The sequence below is a fragment of the Pan paniscus genome, chromosome 13 (assembly GCF_029289425.2).
Source record: "Pan paniscus chromosome 13, NHGRI_mPanPan1-v2.0_pri, whole genome shotgun sequence".
Lineage (NCBI taxonomy): Eukaryota > Metazoa > Chordata > Mammalia > Primates > Hominidae > Pan > Pan paniscus.
In genome coordinates this window covers 81896743-81912651 of record NC_073262.2, presented here as the reverse complement: position 1 = coordinate 81912651, position 15909 = coordinate 81896743, and the positions used below count along the sequence as shown (strand labels likewise).

General features: G+C 40.2%; 1 protein-coding gene across 2 annotated transcripts in view; it reads left to right on the top strand.

Annotated features, from left to right (window-relative positions):
- Positions 1 to 528: 528 nt before the first annotated feature.
- SESTD1 (SEC14 and spectrin domain containing 1) overlaps positions 529 to 15909 on the top strand; it is a 162290-nt gene continuing 146909 nt past the window's right edge. Inside the window, exon 1 of one of the 2 annotated variants that reach the window (XM_034954591.4) lies at positions 529 to 879. The gene's annotated coding sequence lies outside the window, so the exon portion shown is untranslated. Of the gene's footprint in view, positions 880 to 1022; positions 1262 to 15909 lie in introns of those variants that run through there. The other variant, XM_055108824.2, reaches the window with a different exon arrangement.

Below are 15909 nucleotides of genomic sequence, written 5' to 3'. Positions count from 1 at the left end.
AAATGATTTGCGCAATAAAATGAAAACAAGGACTCTTAAGTCAGTATACTTGGAGAAAAATAACTAGGTTGGTAAAAATGGGGAAGTAGCCATTATCAGGGAGCCCCATTGTGGATTAATTTTGGACTGTCCAATGGAAAGATCCTCAAAGCAAAACAAATGCCCTGAATCCAGCCCTTCCTCACCGCAACCCTTTCCCTTTCATCTGCCTTCATCCTTCAGCCACACCACCGCTTGGCAGTGAGTACTTGGGAGCAGCTCTTGGAGACTTTGTACTCGAACCTTCGAACTCCAGCATGAGGCCAGAGGAAATAAATGACCTGCCAAGGTGTCAAGTAACGGACCCTCTCTTAAGCCCAGACTTCTGACTCCAGATCTAGGTACCCTTCCACTCTCCAAGACTGCCTCCCGCCTGGGGAGCCTGGGCCTCGGCTAGGGGTGGGGACGGCAGGGTCCGTCCGGAGCGCCAGAGTCCCACTCGCGCCCAGCCCTCAGCCCCAGGCCCGGTTGGACGCCCCGCCCCGCCCCGCCTCCTTCCTCCTTCCCGGGCCGGGCGGGTTGCTGTACCGCCGTCACCCGGGCGCGCGCGGGGTCGCGCGGACGCGGCTCGGGCCGCGGGTGCCGAGAGGTCGCCGGGCCACCCGCACCCCCGCTCCCCGCCTGACGCACGGAGGGGCCGGGACGCGATTTGCCGCGAGTGACTGGAGCCGCCGCCGTCGCCGCTGCCGCTGCCGCCGCCGCCGCCGCCGCCCGGGCCCGCTCCGCCCCCAGCCCGCCTTCCTCCCGCCGCGCCCTCCGCCTCCGCCCGCACCTCGCTAGCGTTCCCCTGTCTTCCCCAACGCCCCGGAGCCGCCGGCCGCTAGCGTCAGCGCCAGCCAGGTGAGTGTGGCCGCCGCTCGGCCCGGGCGGGAGAAGCGCGCAGGCCCCGCGGCCGGGTGGCCGGCTTGGGCCGGTGGAGTCGGCGGCGGCGGCGGTAGCGGGCCCGGCTTTCTTCCCCTGCGCGGGCCGCGGGGCGGAGGGGCTACGCAGTGAAGGAGGGGCGCCCCCGCCCCGCCACCGCCTCTGCTCCCAGCGCCCCGACCGCCCCCACCGCCTCTGCCGCCACAGACAAAGCGCCGGAGGTGGGAGCCCCGCGGGCCGCCTTTGCCTCCGTGCCGTCTGCCGGGTGCGGCCGCGGCCCGCAGAGACCGGGCCGCGCGCTTTTCCGTTCCTGAGCGCCCTTGTTCATTTCTGGGTGAAAGGGACCCGAATTGTGCAACAGGTTTGGGCGTTAGTCCTTATTTTCCAGCGGGTCTCTTTTGCCAGCGTGCAGGAACCAGATGTGGCTCCCTGCTCTCGGGCGAGTCCCGCGTCCAGCGCCCGCGGCTGGCTCCTTTGTGTGACCGGTGACCGGCCCTGTCGGGTGGGTGGAGGACACGGGCTTGAGGCCCCAGGGCTGCGCCGAGGCTCCTGGACGCCTCCTCAGGTCGCGGGGCTTGGCTTCCACGGGCCTGCCAGAGGTTAACATCCCTCCAGCGTTTGGGAGAGTCACAAAGGGGAGGAGAGAGAGGGTTGGCCAGGGTCTGTGGTTGTGTTTATTTTTCTATTTTAGGTAGACTCATATTAGAAAAGAGCCGCAGTCTGACCAGCTCTTGAGGGTACGGGTGGGATTTCACCCTGGGATGCACGGTTTGGACTTGGCTGTTGCTCTGACAGCCCCCGTGGTTTTCTTGGTGCTTTGACATCTTTCGCTTATACACAGACATCGCGGGAGAAGTTGGGAGTGCTGCGGAGGGAGTAACTAGATAGCAGCTGTTTGACAGGTCGTCTCTTACTTCACGTTTTGCTTGTGTCAAGCATGCCCACTATGTATCCCAGCATAGCTTGGCAAACCGTCAAATTTAAATTGCCACTCAAAATCCTAATCCTTATACATACCTACATACACAGACACACATATATCTATACACTTTTTCTGTTTTGGCTGGCTAAATCTTATTAATGTGAGAATTTTTCCCCCCAAGGAAGAATGCATAATAAGGTACAATTTATCTTTGTTTACATACCTTGGTTAAGTTATGCCAATACCTAGCCGGTTTCATTGGTATGCTATTTTAGTTTAACAATACTAATTCCTTTAGCTTTGAGCAGTAAAATACGTCTTTGTTCTAGGACCAGGAAGCTTTTATACGTAATACTTTGCCCCATGACTAAATACGTGAAAAAATTCCCGAAGGACCTAGAAAGCATTTCACAACTCTATAGGCTGTTTTTATGTTCCAAATTCCAGGAAATCGTTTTGTTGAATATTTATTCAAACATTCTGGACTAAATTTAACCTTAAAAATTGGGCCCACTGTAGTTTTTCCCCAGCATTAGAAAAATGAATTGATTGCATTTACCAAACATTTTAGCCCCTGTGAATAAGAATTGAATGGAATAATTGATGTAAGAGATTAGGAGCTAGTGATGGACTAGGAATCTGACAACAGAACGCAGAATGTAGAAAGTTGTAAGTAGAGGTCACAAAGTTGCATCTACTTGGGTTTTAATTCATTGCTAGGCATTTAATGACATTTTAAACAGGTAATCTACTAATGATATATCTGAAAATGAAATGTCCAATAATTAAGAAAACAAAGTATTGCATTTTGACCTTTTTAAAAAATGTATTTTTATAAGGACTTGTTGAAGCTTTTCCACTCTCTAAAAATGAACTTGGTATTAATGACATTTCTTTTGAAAAAATGAAATTGTACCAAACTAATCCGATTTTTAGAAAGTTTCTCTGTTATAGTAGTTTTACTTTACTAAAAATACCATTCATCTGTATAGTAGCTAACTTCAAAGATCTTTTAAAGCTGTTACAAGCAACATGAGCAACCTCTTGAGGAAAGTAGAATATTTACTAATAAAAAGTAGCAAGCAGAGAAGTGAGCCATGATTGGACCACTGCATTCCATCCTGGGTGACAGCCAGACTTTGTCTCAAAAGAAAAAAAAGCAGAGACTTAAATTTTTATAATAGTTTTCTTTGAGATATAATTCATATGCCATAGAATTCACTTTTTTAAAGTATGCAATTCAGTGGTTTTAATATATTCACAAAATTATGCAAATGTCGGCACTAATCCAAGAACGTTATTACCCTAAAAAGAACCTTGTACCTGGTAGCTTTTGTTACTATTCCCCCTTCCCCATATTTGACAACCACTAATTTACTTTATGTCTCTATGGATTTGCCTATTTTGGACGTTGCATGTGAATAGAATCATAATATGTGGCCTTTAGTGTCTTTCACTTAGCATAATGCTTTCAGGGTTTATTCATATTATACCATGTATCAATATTTCATTCCTTTTATGGCAGAATATTATTTTGTTATATGGCTATGCCACATTTTGTTTATCCAGTCTTCAACTGATGGGCATTTGGGTTGTTTCTACTTTTTGGCCATAATAAATAATGTTGTGGATACACATTTACAAGTTTTTGTATGGTATATATGCTTTCAGTTTTCTTGGATGTATACCTAGATGTGTAATTGCTGGGTTATATGGTAATTCTGTTTACTTTCTGAGGAACTGCTTGACTGTTTTCCATAGCTGCTGCACTGTTTTACATTCCTTCTAGCAATGTAGGGTTCCATTTTCTAGGGTAACCCTTCTACATTGCTAGAAGGGTTACATTCCTTCTAGCAATGTAGGGTTCTAGCAATGTAGCAATGAGGGTTCCATTTTCTCCACATCCTTGCCAACACTTGTTAATGTTTGTCTTTTTGATGATAGCCATCCTAGTGGCTGTGAAGTGATATCGCATTGTGATTTTCATTTGTATTTCATCTTAACATGTTTTTATTGGCCATTTGTATATAATTTTCTCATTTAATGTTTTAAATGATGCTGTAAGGTAGGTTTATTCCTATTTTACTGCCAGGAAACTAAAGTGCAAAGTTGTTTAATCATTTGCTTGTTTTTTTAACCTTACAGTTAATAAGAGGCAAGGTCTGAATGTAAACTCAGGTCTTCTGACTCTACTTCCTGCACTCAATGAGGCATACAGAAATTAAATTGTGTTTGTGAATGTCTGGTTGATTAGTGACAAAGTGAGGGAAAAATAAAAAAAATCAAACCAAACAATAACAAACCATAAGGTATTGTGGCAACACTGCCACATATTCATCAGATTTTATTACACATTTTCAAATAAATTCCTTTTCTTCTGTCATAGGTAGGTCTGCTTTCCACATTTCCAATGGGGAAACAGAGTCAGAGTGATTCAACCTAGTAACAGCTTCTTAATAGCATAGCCGATCCTAGAACCCACTGTTTCAGAATTTGAATAGTATGTATGTGTATATATGTAGAGAGAGTAAAAGCTGAAAATCTCCCTTCACTTTTTGCCTTTTTCCCCTTCTTCACTCCTAAGACCACTTCCATCTTGGAGAAACCGCTGTTGACAGTTTGAGGTTTATATTTCCAAACCTGTATCTTTGCATTTATGTGTGTATTTATCTATAAATACACATTTCCATATTTTACCATACATACAGACATGTTTCTTTTCATAATGTTTTTTCTTTTACAAATGGGATTATACTACACATATTCCTTTGTTTTTCACTTAAATATGTTAAACTTTTCCATCTGTAATTACAAAGGATAAATCTAATATTATGTTTTCATTTAAGTTTGCTATCCATGCCTGGCTTCGGTGTCAAGATGAAGTCAGGATTAAGAATGATTAGGAAACGTTTCACTTTTTTCTGTGCTCTGGAACAGTTTAAAATATCTGCCCTTTAAACGTTTACTAGAAATCATCTGACAACTGTGGGGGCAGAGAGAGATCTGAGATGACCTTTCTAATTTTTTTTTTTCTTTTGAGACAGGGTCTCACTCTGTGGCCCAGGCTGAAGTGCAGTGGTGTGATCACACCTCACTGCAACCTCAACTGCCTGGGCTCAAGTGATTCACCCACCTCAACCTCCCAGGTGGCTGAGAGTATAGGCATATGCCACCATGCCCAGCTAATTTTTGCATTTTTTGTAGAGATGAAGTTTCTCAATGTTGCCAAGGCTGGTCTCAAACTCCTGAGCTCAAGCAATCTGCCTACCTTGGCCTTCTTAAATGCTGGGATTACAGACATGAGCCATTGCACCTGGCCCGTTTTCTTATTTGTCAAATGACAATAACTCCTACCTCATAAGAGTCTTGAAATATTAAATGTGAGCTAATATATGAAAAGGCTCAGTAGTTGCATCTAACAAAAATGAAAAAAATGTAATGAACTGTAACATGCTATACAAATGTAAATTTGTTACTATAGTTATTATAATTATGTTTTAACCTAATAGGAACAGATTTTTAAGTAGATAGGATGGTGGAGCTAGGGACAGTTTCCACTAATAAATCACAAGTATCTATAAAAATTCACAGGCCATTTGGGATTTGATTCTGGTAGACAATGGTATCTAAATACACTCTTTAAGAAGGATGGTAGGTAAAATCATTGACTAAACAGATCTGGATGAATCTTGTGTTGTCACTTGTTAGCCTTGTGACTGTGGACAAGTTAATTTCTTAGTAACATGAGATAACACTTATAGGGCAGTTATGAAGAAAGACATTAGTTTCTAGCATGTAATAGATGTTCAAAATAGTCAATTTTTTTTTTCTTTGCATGTAGTGAATACCCAACAGTGACAAACCTGAGATGTTGAGTTCTATTAATTTAAGGCTGCTTGGTGAGGTGGAAAGAACATTAAGCCCTAAGTCAGAAGTTTTGTTCTGTCCTATGTTTATTAGCCATTGGCTGTGGATGAGTCGCCTAAGTGCTTAGATCCTTCTGTTTTCCTTACCTATAAAAAAGCTAGAGAACTAAGGCTGGGTGCGGTGGCTCACACCTGTAATCCCAGCACTTTGAGAGGCTGAGGCAGGTGGATCACGAGGCCAGGAGTTCAAGACCAGCCTGGCCAAGATGGTGAAACCCTGTCTCTACTAAAAATACAAAAATTAGTCGGGTGTCGTGGGGGCACCTGTAATCCCAGCTACTCAGGAGGCTGAGGCAGAGAATTGCTTGAACCCGGGAGGTGGAGGTTGCAGTGAGCCGAGATCGCGCCACTGCACTCCAGCCTGGGCGACAGAGTGAGACTCTGTCTCAAAAACAAACAAACAAAAAGCTAGAGAACTAACACTAGGCACTTTACAACCTTATCTCATTTAATCTTTCCAATAATCCTGTCAGATAGAGATGATTTCCATTTCCCTTTCTAATAGATAAAGAAACAAAGGTGCAGGAATTGGATTTTCCAAGGTCTACTTGGTGGACTCCCCCAGTCTTGGGAATATTCTTTGGCTCATTACAAGTATTCACTCCTGGGATGATAGGGCGTGCCCCTATGTACAGGGAATACCAAGGGGGGAACCTACTATAAACTGAAATACTAAGTGTATGAATGAACTAAGCCAGTGTTGGATGAGACTACTTATTTATTAATGACTTCCATTAATAAAATACAAATAGAGGATTGTTAATGTGTCCCAATGCCAGTGCTTAAGAGTAGTAATTTAAGATGATACTTCATTTTCCCATAATCACCTTATCTAAATAATTTATTACCTACTCCTAATTTCATTTTCAGTTTGACCAGGTAAAGCACAGAAGTAAATTAGTAAGTTAGTGGTCAGAGCTGGTTTGATAGTGGTGTGTGTGTGTGTGCATGCATGCACGTGCGTGTGCATGTGTGTGTGAGAGCTGAGAAGTACAGTTCTTCAGCAGCTTGGCATATGCAGAAACTGCACGTTCTTGGAAAGAAGTAATCTGCGTTATAATTTAATTGCCTTCTAGTAGATTTGCAGAATCATTTAGAAAATGAACCTGCCTTTGTCAATTGGTTTGTAAAGACCTATTGATTATATTCTTGAAAGATAGTAATATTGTCTTTCCTTTAGTGGGTATTGCCAGAGCTTTTGCTTATGAGTTTCATTTTATTTGATCAGGTTCAGTGATATTGATTTGGTATCCTTGCAGGCTTTGTGCTAGGGATGTATGAAACAAAATGCTTTTGAGAGGTCATGAATTGTGATTCAGTAATAGTTTAGAAAGTTTAGGAATTCTATCTATTGGGGCTTCAGTTAGCATGTTTTTGTAGTAGAAGTGGGAATTACTGAGTTTAGGTTAGATAATTTTTATCAGAAAAGTCTTGAATTGCACTGTGTAAATTCTCACTGACGTTGCATCTTTTCTGCAGAATACAAAATACTTTGGAGCTATATATAAGAATTAGAAAACATGGTTCTGTTTTCAAAGAGTTTATAATCTGATTAGGGAGGCAATGAAGGAAGAAACTGAGTAAAAGAATAAAGAGCTCTTAAAGCTTGTGTCTTGTCTTTGTAAAATCAATTTTGCCACATTGGGCTTTGGTAAGGTGTCATAGGTCTCTCCTGAGGGACAATATGAGAAACATCTAACCCTTTGAAGACTGGTGGTTATGTGTCTCCTATATTTTGATCATTCTATGGGGTTCTTTTTGCTATACAAAATTACTGTTTGGTTTAACTACCAAGGTAGCTCCCCTTCTGAGTACTTCTCTGTGTATCTCTTAGATTGCCTGGGTTTTCCTTTTTGTTATGGCTACTAGAAAGCCAGAACTAGATTTGTGGCCCACTCCATACTGTAAATAGGTTTTTATATTATACAATTTTTAGCCTTTTTCTTGGCACCATTTTTGGTTCTTTTCTCTATTCTTTGCCTTTATCTTTAATTTGTTAACTTGTTATAGTTCATTTATTGTGTCTTTAATCCTTTGCAGAACAAAATGGGGTATATACAAATGTAGGCATACCTCTAAGATATTGCCAGTTCAGTTTCAGACCACCACAGTAAAGCAAATATCTCAATAAAGCAAGTCACACAATTTTTTGTTTCTCAGTGCATATAAAAGTTACGTTCACACTGTAGTTTACAAAATGTGTAATAGAATTATGTCTAAAAAATGATCTACGTATATCTTCATTTAAAAATACTTTATTGCTTAACAGTGCTACGGATCCTCTGAGCCTAAGTGAGTTGTAATCTTTTTGCTGGTGGAAGGTCTTACCTTAGTGTTTATAGCTACTGATCAGGATGGTTGTTGCTTGAAGTTTGGGGTAGCTATGGTAATTACTTTCTTGCCTTTTTCTTTTTTTTTCATAAGGGCAGCCCCCTGAACCAGAATAGGTTCAAGATAGACTCCCTCATTCTATGACATAGAATGAGATGTGTCCTGATTTTAAATAAAATTGAAAAAAAAAAAAACAACCCACCAATGAAGTATGCCACATTGATGGACTCTTCTTCTCATGAAAGATTTCTCTGTGGCATGAGATGCTGGGTGGTAGCGTTTGAGCCATAGTAGAACTTTCACAATTTGAGTCAGTCCTCTCAAACCCTGCCACTGCTTTATCAACTAAGTTTATGTAACATTCTAAATCCTTTGTTGTCATTTGAACAATGTTTATGGCACGTTCACTAGGAGTAGATTCCATCTCAAGAAACTACTTTCTTTGCTCCTCTGTAAGAAGCGACTGCTCATCCGTCAGTTTTTTTTTTTTTTTTTTGAGGTGGAGTCTCGCTCTGTCGCCTAGGCTGGAGTTCAGTGGCAGGATCTCAGCTCACTGCAACCTCTGCCTCCTGGGTTCAAGTGATTCTCCTGTCTCAGCTTCCCGAGTAGCTGGGACTACAGGCTCCTGCCACCGTGCCCGGCTCATTTTTTGTATTTTGAGTAGAGATGGGGTTTCACCGTGTTAGCCAGGTTGGTCTCGATCTCCTGACCTCGTGATCTGCCTGCCTTGGCCTCCCAAAGTGCTGGGATTACAGGCGTAAGACACTGTGCCCGGCCCCATCTGTTAAAGTTTTATCTTGAGATTGCAGCAGTTCAGTCACATCTTCAGGCTCCACTTCTAATTCTAGTTCTGTTGTTATTTCTACCACATCTGCAGTTACTTCCTACACTGAAATTTTGAACCCTTAAAGTTATCTATGGAAGTTGGGATCAACTTCTTCCAAACTCCTATTCATGTCAGTATATTTTGACCTCCTGCCATGAATCACAAATGTTCTTAATGGAGTCTAGATTGATGAATCTTTTCTAGAATGTTCTCAATTTACTTTGCCCAAATCCATCAGAGAAATCACTATCTATGGCAGCTATAGCCTTTGAAATGTATTTCTAAAATAATAAGACTTGAAAGTCAAACTTACTCCTTGATCTGTGGGCTACAGAATGACTTTTGTGTCAGCAGGTATGGAAACATTAATCTCCTTGTACATCTCCATCAGAGTTCTTGGATGACCAGGTGCATTGCCAATGAGCAGCAATATTTTGAAAGGAATCTTTTTTTTTTTTTTTTTGTCTGAGCAGCAGGTCTTAATAGTAGGCTTAAAAGATTCAGTAAACCATGCTGTAAGCACATATGCTGTTATCCAGGCTTTGTTATTCCATTTATAGAGAACAGACTGAGTAGATTTCAGTCAGTTCAGAATGGTAAACGAGCATCAGCTTTCACTTAAGGTCACCAGCTGCATTAGCCCCTAACAAGAGAGTTAGCCTGTCCTTTGAAATTTTGAAGCCATTTACTTCTCTCTTGCTATGAAAGTCCTAGATGACATCTTTGTCTAATAGAAGGCTGTTTCATCTACATTGAAAATCTGTTGTTTAATGTGGCCACCTTCATCAATTATCTTAGCTAGATTTTTTTGATAACATACTGTAGCTTCTACATCAGCACTTGCTGCTTCATCTTGCACATTTATGTTATGGAGATGGCTTCTTTCGTTAAACCTCATGAACCAACTCCTACTAGCTTCAAACTTGCCTTCTGGAGCTTCCTCACCTCTCAGCCTTCATAGAATGGACTGGAACTAGTGTCTTGCTCTGAATTAGGCTTTGGCTTAAGGGAATGTTATGGCTGGTTTGGTCTTCTATCCAGACCACTGGACCTTTCTCCATATTAACAATGAGGCTGTTTCACTTTCTTATCATTCGTATGTTTTCTGGAGTGGCACTTTTACTTTCCTTCAATAACTTTTCCTTTGCATTTACAGCTTGACTAAGTGTCACAAGAAACCTAGCTTTTGACCTCTGTTGTCTTTAGACATACCTTCCTGAGTAAGCTTAATCATTTCTAGCTTTTCATTTAAAGTGAGAAATGTGACTCGTCCTTTCACTTTAATATTTAGAGGCCATTGTAGGATTATTGATTGGCCTAATTTCAGTATTATTGTGTCTCCTGGGATAGAGAGGCCTGAGGAGAAGGAGAGAGACAGGAGAAGCCCCAGTCAGCGGAGCAGTCAGAATACACACAATATGTATTGATTAAGTTCGCCATCTTATATGGGTTTGATTCATGGTGCCCCCAAACAATTACAGTAGTAACATCAAAGATCACTGATCACAGATCACCATAACAGATATAATAATAATGAAAAAGCTTGAAATGTTGTGAGAATTACCAAAATGTGACACAGAAACACAAAATGAACACATGCTGTTGGAAAAATGAGCTGACAAACTTGCTCCACTTAGGATTATCACCAACCTTCAATCTATGAAAAATACAATATCTGCAAAGCACAATAAAGTGTATTAAAGTGAGATATGCATGTAAATATACCTAAAATTCATGGCAAATATATCGAGGCAAACAGATTAATATAGTGGGGACTAGATATGGCAAGTAGGTTTTATTTCATGGGCTAGCTTTGATTGATAGTGAAGACTGCCTGGAAGACTGCATTGAGAAGTTAGTTGGACGCAGCTTCTGGATTAGTGGGAAAGGATACTGTGATCATTGAGCAGTGTTTATTGTTATGAGTAGGAGTAGTGATGGCGTTAGTGCCTGTATTTGCTGTCCCTGGTGTAGACAGAATATTCAGAATGCTAAATAGCACATAGGTGGGTGGCTTTTAAGTTTAAAGTTAGGTTTTGCAGGGAGAGATGTGGATTTGAGGAAAAATGGCTGGTGACTCTTTGGAATTAGCAGTCAGATTGGTTCAGCTAGACTAAAAAGTCTGTAGTGCGTTAAGGAGAAAGGAGGTTGGTGGAAAAAGTGAGGAAGGGGTTGTAGAAAGCCTTAATGGATAGATGGAGTAGATTAGATTTTCTTTTTTAGCTCCTAAATTTTTTTTCTCATTAATCCTCTACATTATTTCCATAGTCTTTGTCTTAGTTCAGTTCCTGGTCATCCTTTTTATTTTAAAAGTTAATTATTTTTTGAATAGATAATTAATATGTTTCAAATTTTATTTTTTATTATTTTATTATTTTTTCGAGACAAGGTCTCACTCTGCCACGCAGGCTGAAGTGCAGTGGTACAGTCAGGGTTCTCTGCAGCCTCAACCTTCTGGGCTCAGGTGATCCTCCTGCCTCAGCCTCCTGAGTAGCTGGGACTATAGGTGCATGCCACCACACCTGGTTAATTTTTGTATTTTTTATAGAGTCAGGGTTTTGCCATGTTGCCCAGGCTGGTCTCAAACTCCTGAGCTCAAGCAGATCCGCTTGCTTCAGCCTTCTAAAGTGCTGGGGTTACAGGTGTGAGCCACTGTGCCTGGCCTCAAAATTTAAAAGGTGTAAGAGGACACATTACAAATTCTTCGTTTCGTTCCTACTCAGCTGCTGAGTTCTCTCCTCCACAAAGTCAGTGTCATCAGATTCTTATGTATTCTTTCAGAAATATTTTATATATATGCATATGATTTCCCATCCTTTTTATACAAATAGTACTTCAGTACCTATTCCTATATTGCTGCTTCTGTATCACATAGTGTTCTGTACCTTACTTTTTTTACTTCTTGGAAAATTACATTAAAAGCTTTCATCTTTTCTATTTTTAAATATACTTTTTGTTTTAGAATAATTTTGGATTTGCAGAACAGTTGCAAAGTAGTACAACGTCCCAATATACACCTCACCCAGTTTCAGTTTCCACTAACAGTATCCTACTGTGGTTCATTTGTCAAAACTAAGAAACCAGCATCAGTATGTTACTGTTAACTGGAGACTTGCTTTGGATATCACCAGGGTTTCCATTAAAGTTCTTTTCTGTTTCAGGAACCATCTAGAAAACAAGATTGCATTTAGTTGTCATTTCTCCTTAGTCTCCTCTGACAGTTTCTCAGAGGTGTTTTTTTTTTGTTTGTTTGTTTTTAATGATAGTTTTAAGAAGTGCTGGTGATTTATTTTAAGACACACACACTAAAAAACAAAAGTGTTGAACCTTACTTTTTGTCAGCTGGATGGGGGTAGTAGTGGTGGTGGTCCTTTGCTCTTTTCCCATGTTTGAGTTTTATGTTTGGAAGTCTGTGAGGTCAGCCTAGCCACCTATGTATTTTATGCCTCTCTTCTCCCCAGACTTTTATAATTCATTTACTTCTCACAGGATGGAGGCTGTATGAACTTTGGGATGGAGAACAGATTCCTGGGGGTTGGAAGGGAGGAAGATATACAAAAATGGTCACCACACTGAAAGAAAGAAAGGGGTATCAAACCAGGAGAGGAAAGGAGACACTATGAAAATAACATCTGGATCTTTGCAGCTTGAGTCTTGGGTTATGAATAATTAAGTTTAAAAGGTGGCAGGGACAAAAGAGAGGTCAAGTCACCTATTAACTTTTTGGGCCAGATTCTCCCAGGTGTGGTATCTGTACTAAAACAATTTTTCTAGTGGACCCAGCAAAATAAAAAGCAAAGCCCCTACTTCCTCAATTTAACCAAGTCAAACCAAAAGGTAAAAATACCTCTTAGCTGCCTTGAAGTGCAAGACAAGCATTTAAAAAGACAGTTCAGTCCTTGTTTAAATCTTTTTCTGATTTGATAGAGGAAGGTGGAAGATAGTGGACTCCTGAGGCAGGAGATAGGAAGGATACTATAGAGAACTTAAGACAAGAGAAAAGGGAGCTTACAGGCAGCTCAGAAGACAAACAGCGATTTTTATAGTTTTTACTAGATCTTGAATTACCTTTACTCACAGCCAGATGAAAGCTCAATACCAGAGATTTCTCCTAGTAGGACAGGCAGCTAACCAGATAATGCTTCTTGAGTTATGGTGAGGCGTAAGCCACTACTACTTTATAATTTAGGATTTATATCCCATTTACTTTCAAAATACCTAAGAACTCCAAGATTAGAAATAGAGTGAGTGGATGCATTAGGGCCTCTGAATTAAGCAGGTGATAGCACTTGGACTACAGTTTAATTCTGTTCTGAACATAACAGTTTCTGTTAAAATGTCATTTGAGCTAAACTGCTTTTGAACCTTGAGAGAATATTTAAGCCTATCAGTTACTCATACCTTAGTGTGAATCATTTAAGCAAATTATTGCTGCTATTCTCCGTAATACTTTGCTGACATCAGATACTGTGGAAATAAGAATGTTGATAGGACAGAGAATTTTATAATTTACATCTGGTCTTAGTCCATTCAGGGTGCTATAACAGAATACCATATTCTGGGTGGCTTATGAGCAACAAAAATTTATTTCTTACAGTTTTGGAGGCTGGGAAATCTAGGATCCAAGCACGGCAGATTTTGTATCTGGTGAGGGCCAGCTTCTTGGTTTGTAGTTGACCATCTTCTTGCTGTGTCTTTATATGGGAAAACGGGCAAGGGAACTCTCCAGATCTCTTTTATAAGGATACTAATCTCATTGATTAGGTCTCTGCCCTCATGAACTAATCACCTACCAAAGGCTTCATCTCCTAATACCCTCACATTAGATGTTAGAATTTTAACGTATGATTTTGTGGGGGAGGACACAAACATTCAGTCTATAGTGCATCTCTTGTGCGGGATCATGCTGGACACTGCAGTTGTTGCTTTGGGTGACATTTAAACATTGAGCATAGACTGGTGATTGGAAGCACTGGTGTTGGAGCAAGGACAGGTCTGGATTAGACAGAACCTGGCCCTCCTTAATCATTCCACATATGGTAACTAATAAATCTTCATCCACCCCTATGTGACCATTGTTATTCTTGTACTTTATTTTAGAACACAGCATTCAAATATTAGAAAGTACAAAAAAGGTTTCAGGTAAGTTTCCCACCCATGTGTAGCAAGATATAAAGAGTTTCTTTCTGTGGCCACACCCAGTTCCTTCTCACCCACTGCTTCCTCCTTAATACCTGGCAGCCATTATTCTCCAATTTCTATAGTTTTGTCATTTCAAGAGTGCTATATAAATGGGATCTTATTGTATATATATTTTTGGGATTGGTTTTTTTAATTCAGCATAATTCATTGGAGATTCATACACAGGTTACTCTGTTTCCATAGTTCCTTTTTAATTGCTGAGTAGTATTCTGTGGTATGGATGTACCACAGTTTATTCACCCATTGAAGGATATCTAGGCTGTTTCTAGCTTTTGACTCTTATGAGTAAAGCTGCTGTAAATGTTCATGTATAGGTTTTTGTGTGAACATGAGTCTTCATTTCTCTGGAATGAATGCCTAAGTGTGCAGTTGCCAAGATGTATGGTAGTTGCATGTTTAGGTTTTTAAAGAGATTACCAAACTGTCTCCCATAGTGTCTGTACTGTTAATATTTTAAATTGCCACTAACTATATGAATGTTAAAGGTGGAATTATATCCCCACAAATTTCATAGGTTGTGTGAAGCTCTAACCCCTAGTACCTCAGAGTGTGATTGTATTTGGAAACAGGTCTTTCCAAAAAGTGATTTTAGTTGAAATTGGGTCTTTAGAGTGGCCCCTAATCCATCTGACTGATGTCCTTAAAAGAAGAAATTTGGACACAGAGAGACACCAGGGATATGTGCACACAAAGGAAAGACCATGAAAGGGCACAGAGAAAAGGCAGTACCTGCAAGCCAAAGTAAGAGGCCTCAGAAGAAACCAAACCTGCTGACACCTTAATCGTGGACTTCTAACCTCCAGAACTGTAAGAAAAGACATTTTGCTGTTTAAACTACCCAGTCTGTAGTATTTTGTTATGATTGCTCTAGGAGAATAATACAATGAGTGATCCAGTGTTTTTGCAATTTGGTTCTTCACTGTTTTTATTTTAGCCATTGTGATAGGTTTGTAGTGATGTCTCACCGTGGTTTTAATTTGCATTTTCCTGGTGGCTGATGATGTTGAACATCTTTTCATGTGCTTGTCATCGGTATATCCTCTTTGATGAGTTGTCTGTTTGTGACTTCTGCCCTTCTGCCCATTTTCTATTTGGATTTTTTTTTAACTGTTGGATTTCAAGCCTTCTCTATGTATTCTAGAAACTAGTTCTTTATTGAATATGTGGTTTGTTAAGTAATTTATTCCACTCTGTAGCTTGTCTTTTCATTGTTTTAACATGGTTGTTCACAGAGCAAATATTTTTAATTTTGATGAAATTTCAGCTCTAGATCCTGAAAATTTTAGAAAACTTTTATTCTAAAAGTTTTACAGTTTTTCACTTTTCACTTAAGTCCATGATCGATTTTGTGTAAGGTGTGAGACTTAGGTCAAGGTTCTTTTTTTTTTTTTTTTTTTTTGCGTGTGGATATTCAGTTGCTCTACCACCATTTGTAGGAAAGGCAGTCTTTCTCCATTGAGTTGTTTTTGTACCTTTGTCAAAAAGCAGTTGGGCATATTTGTGTGTTTCTATTTCTGAGTTCTCTCTTCTGTTTTATTCATTTATTGGGTTAACTGATTCCTTCTACTGCATTATTTTCCAAAATTGTTTTAGGTATTCTTTTTTTGCCTCTGTACGTAACTTTTAGGATAATTTTTTTCTGTATTTACAAAGAATTTTGATAGAATTATGCTAGGAATTGCATTTAACTCATATAAATTCAGAGAGAATTGACATGTTTCTATAGTGAGTCTGCAAATCCATGAACATGTTATGTCTCTCAATGTTTTATAGCTCTTTGATTTCTCTCATCAGTATTTTGT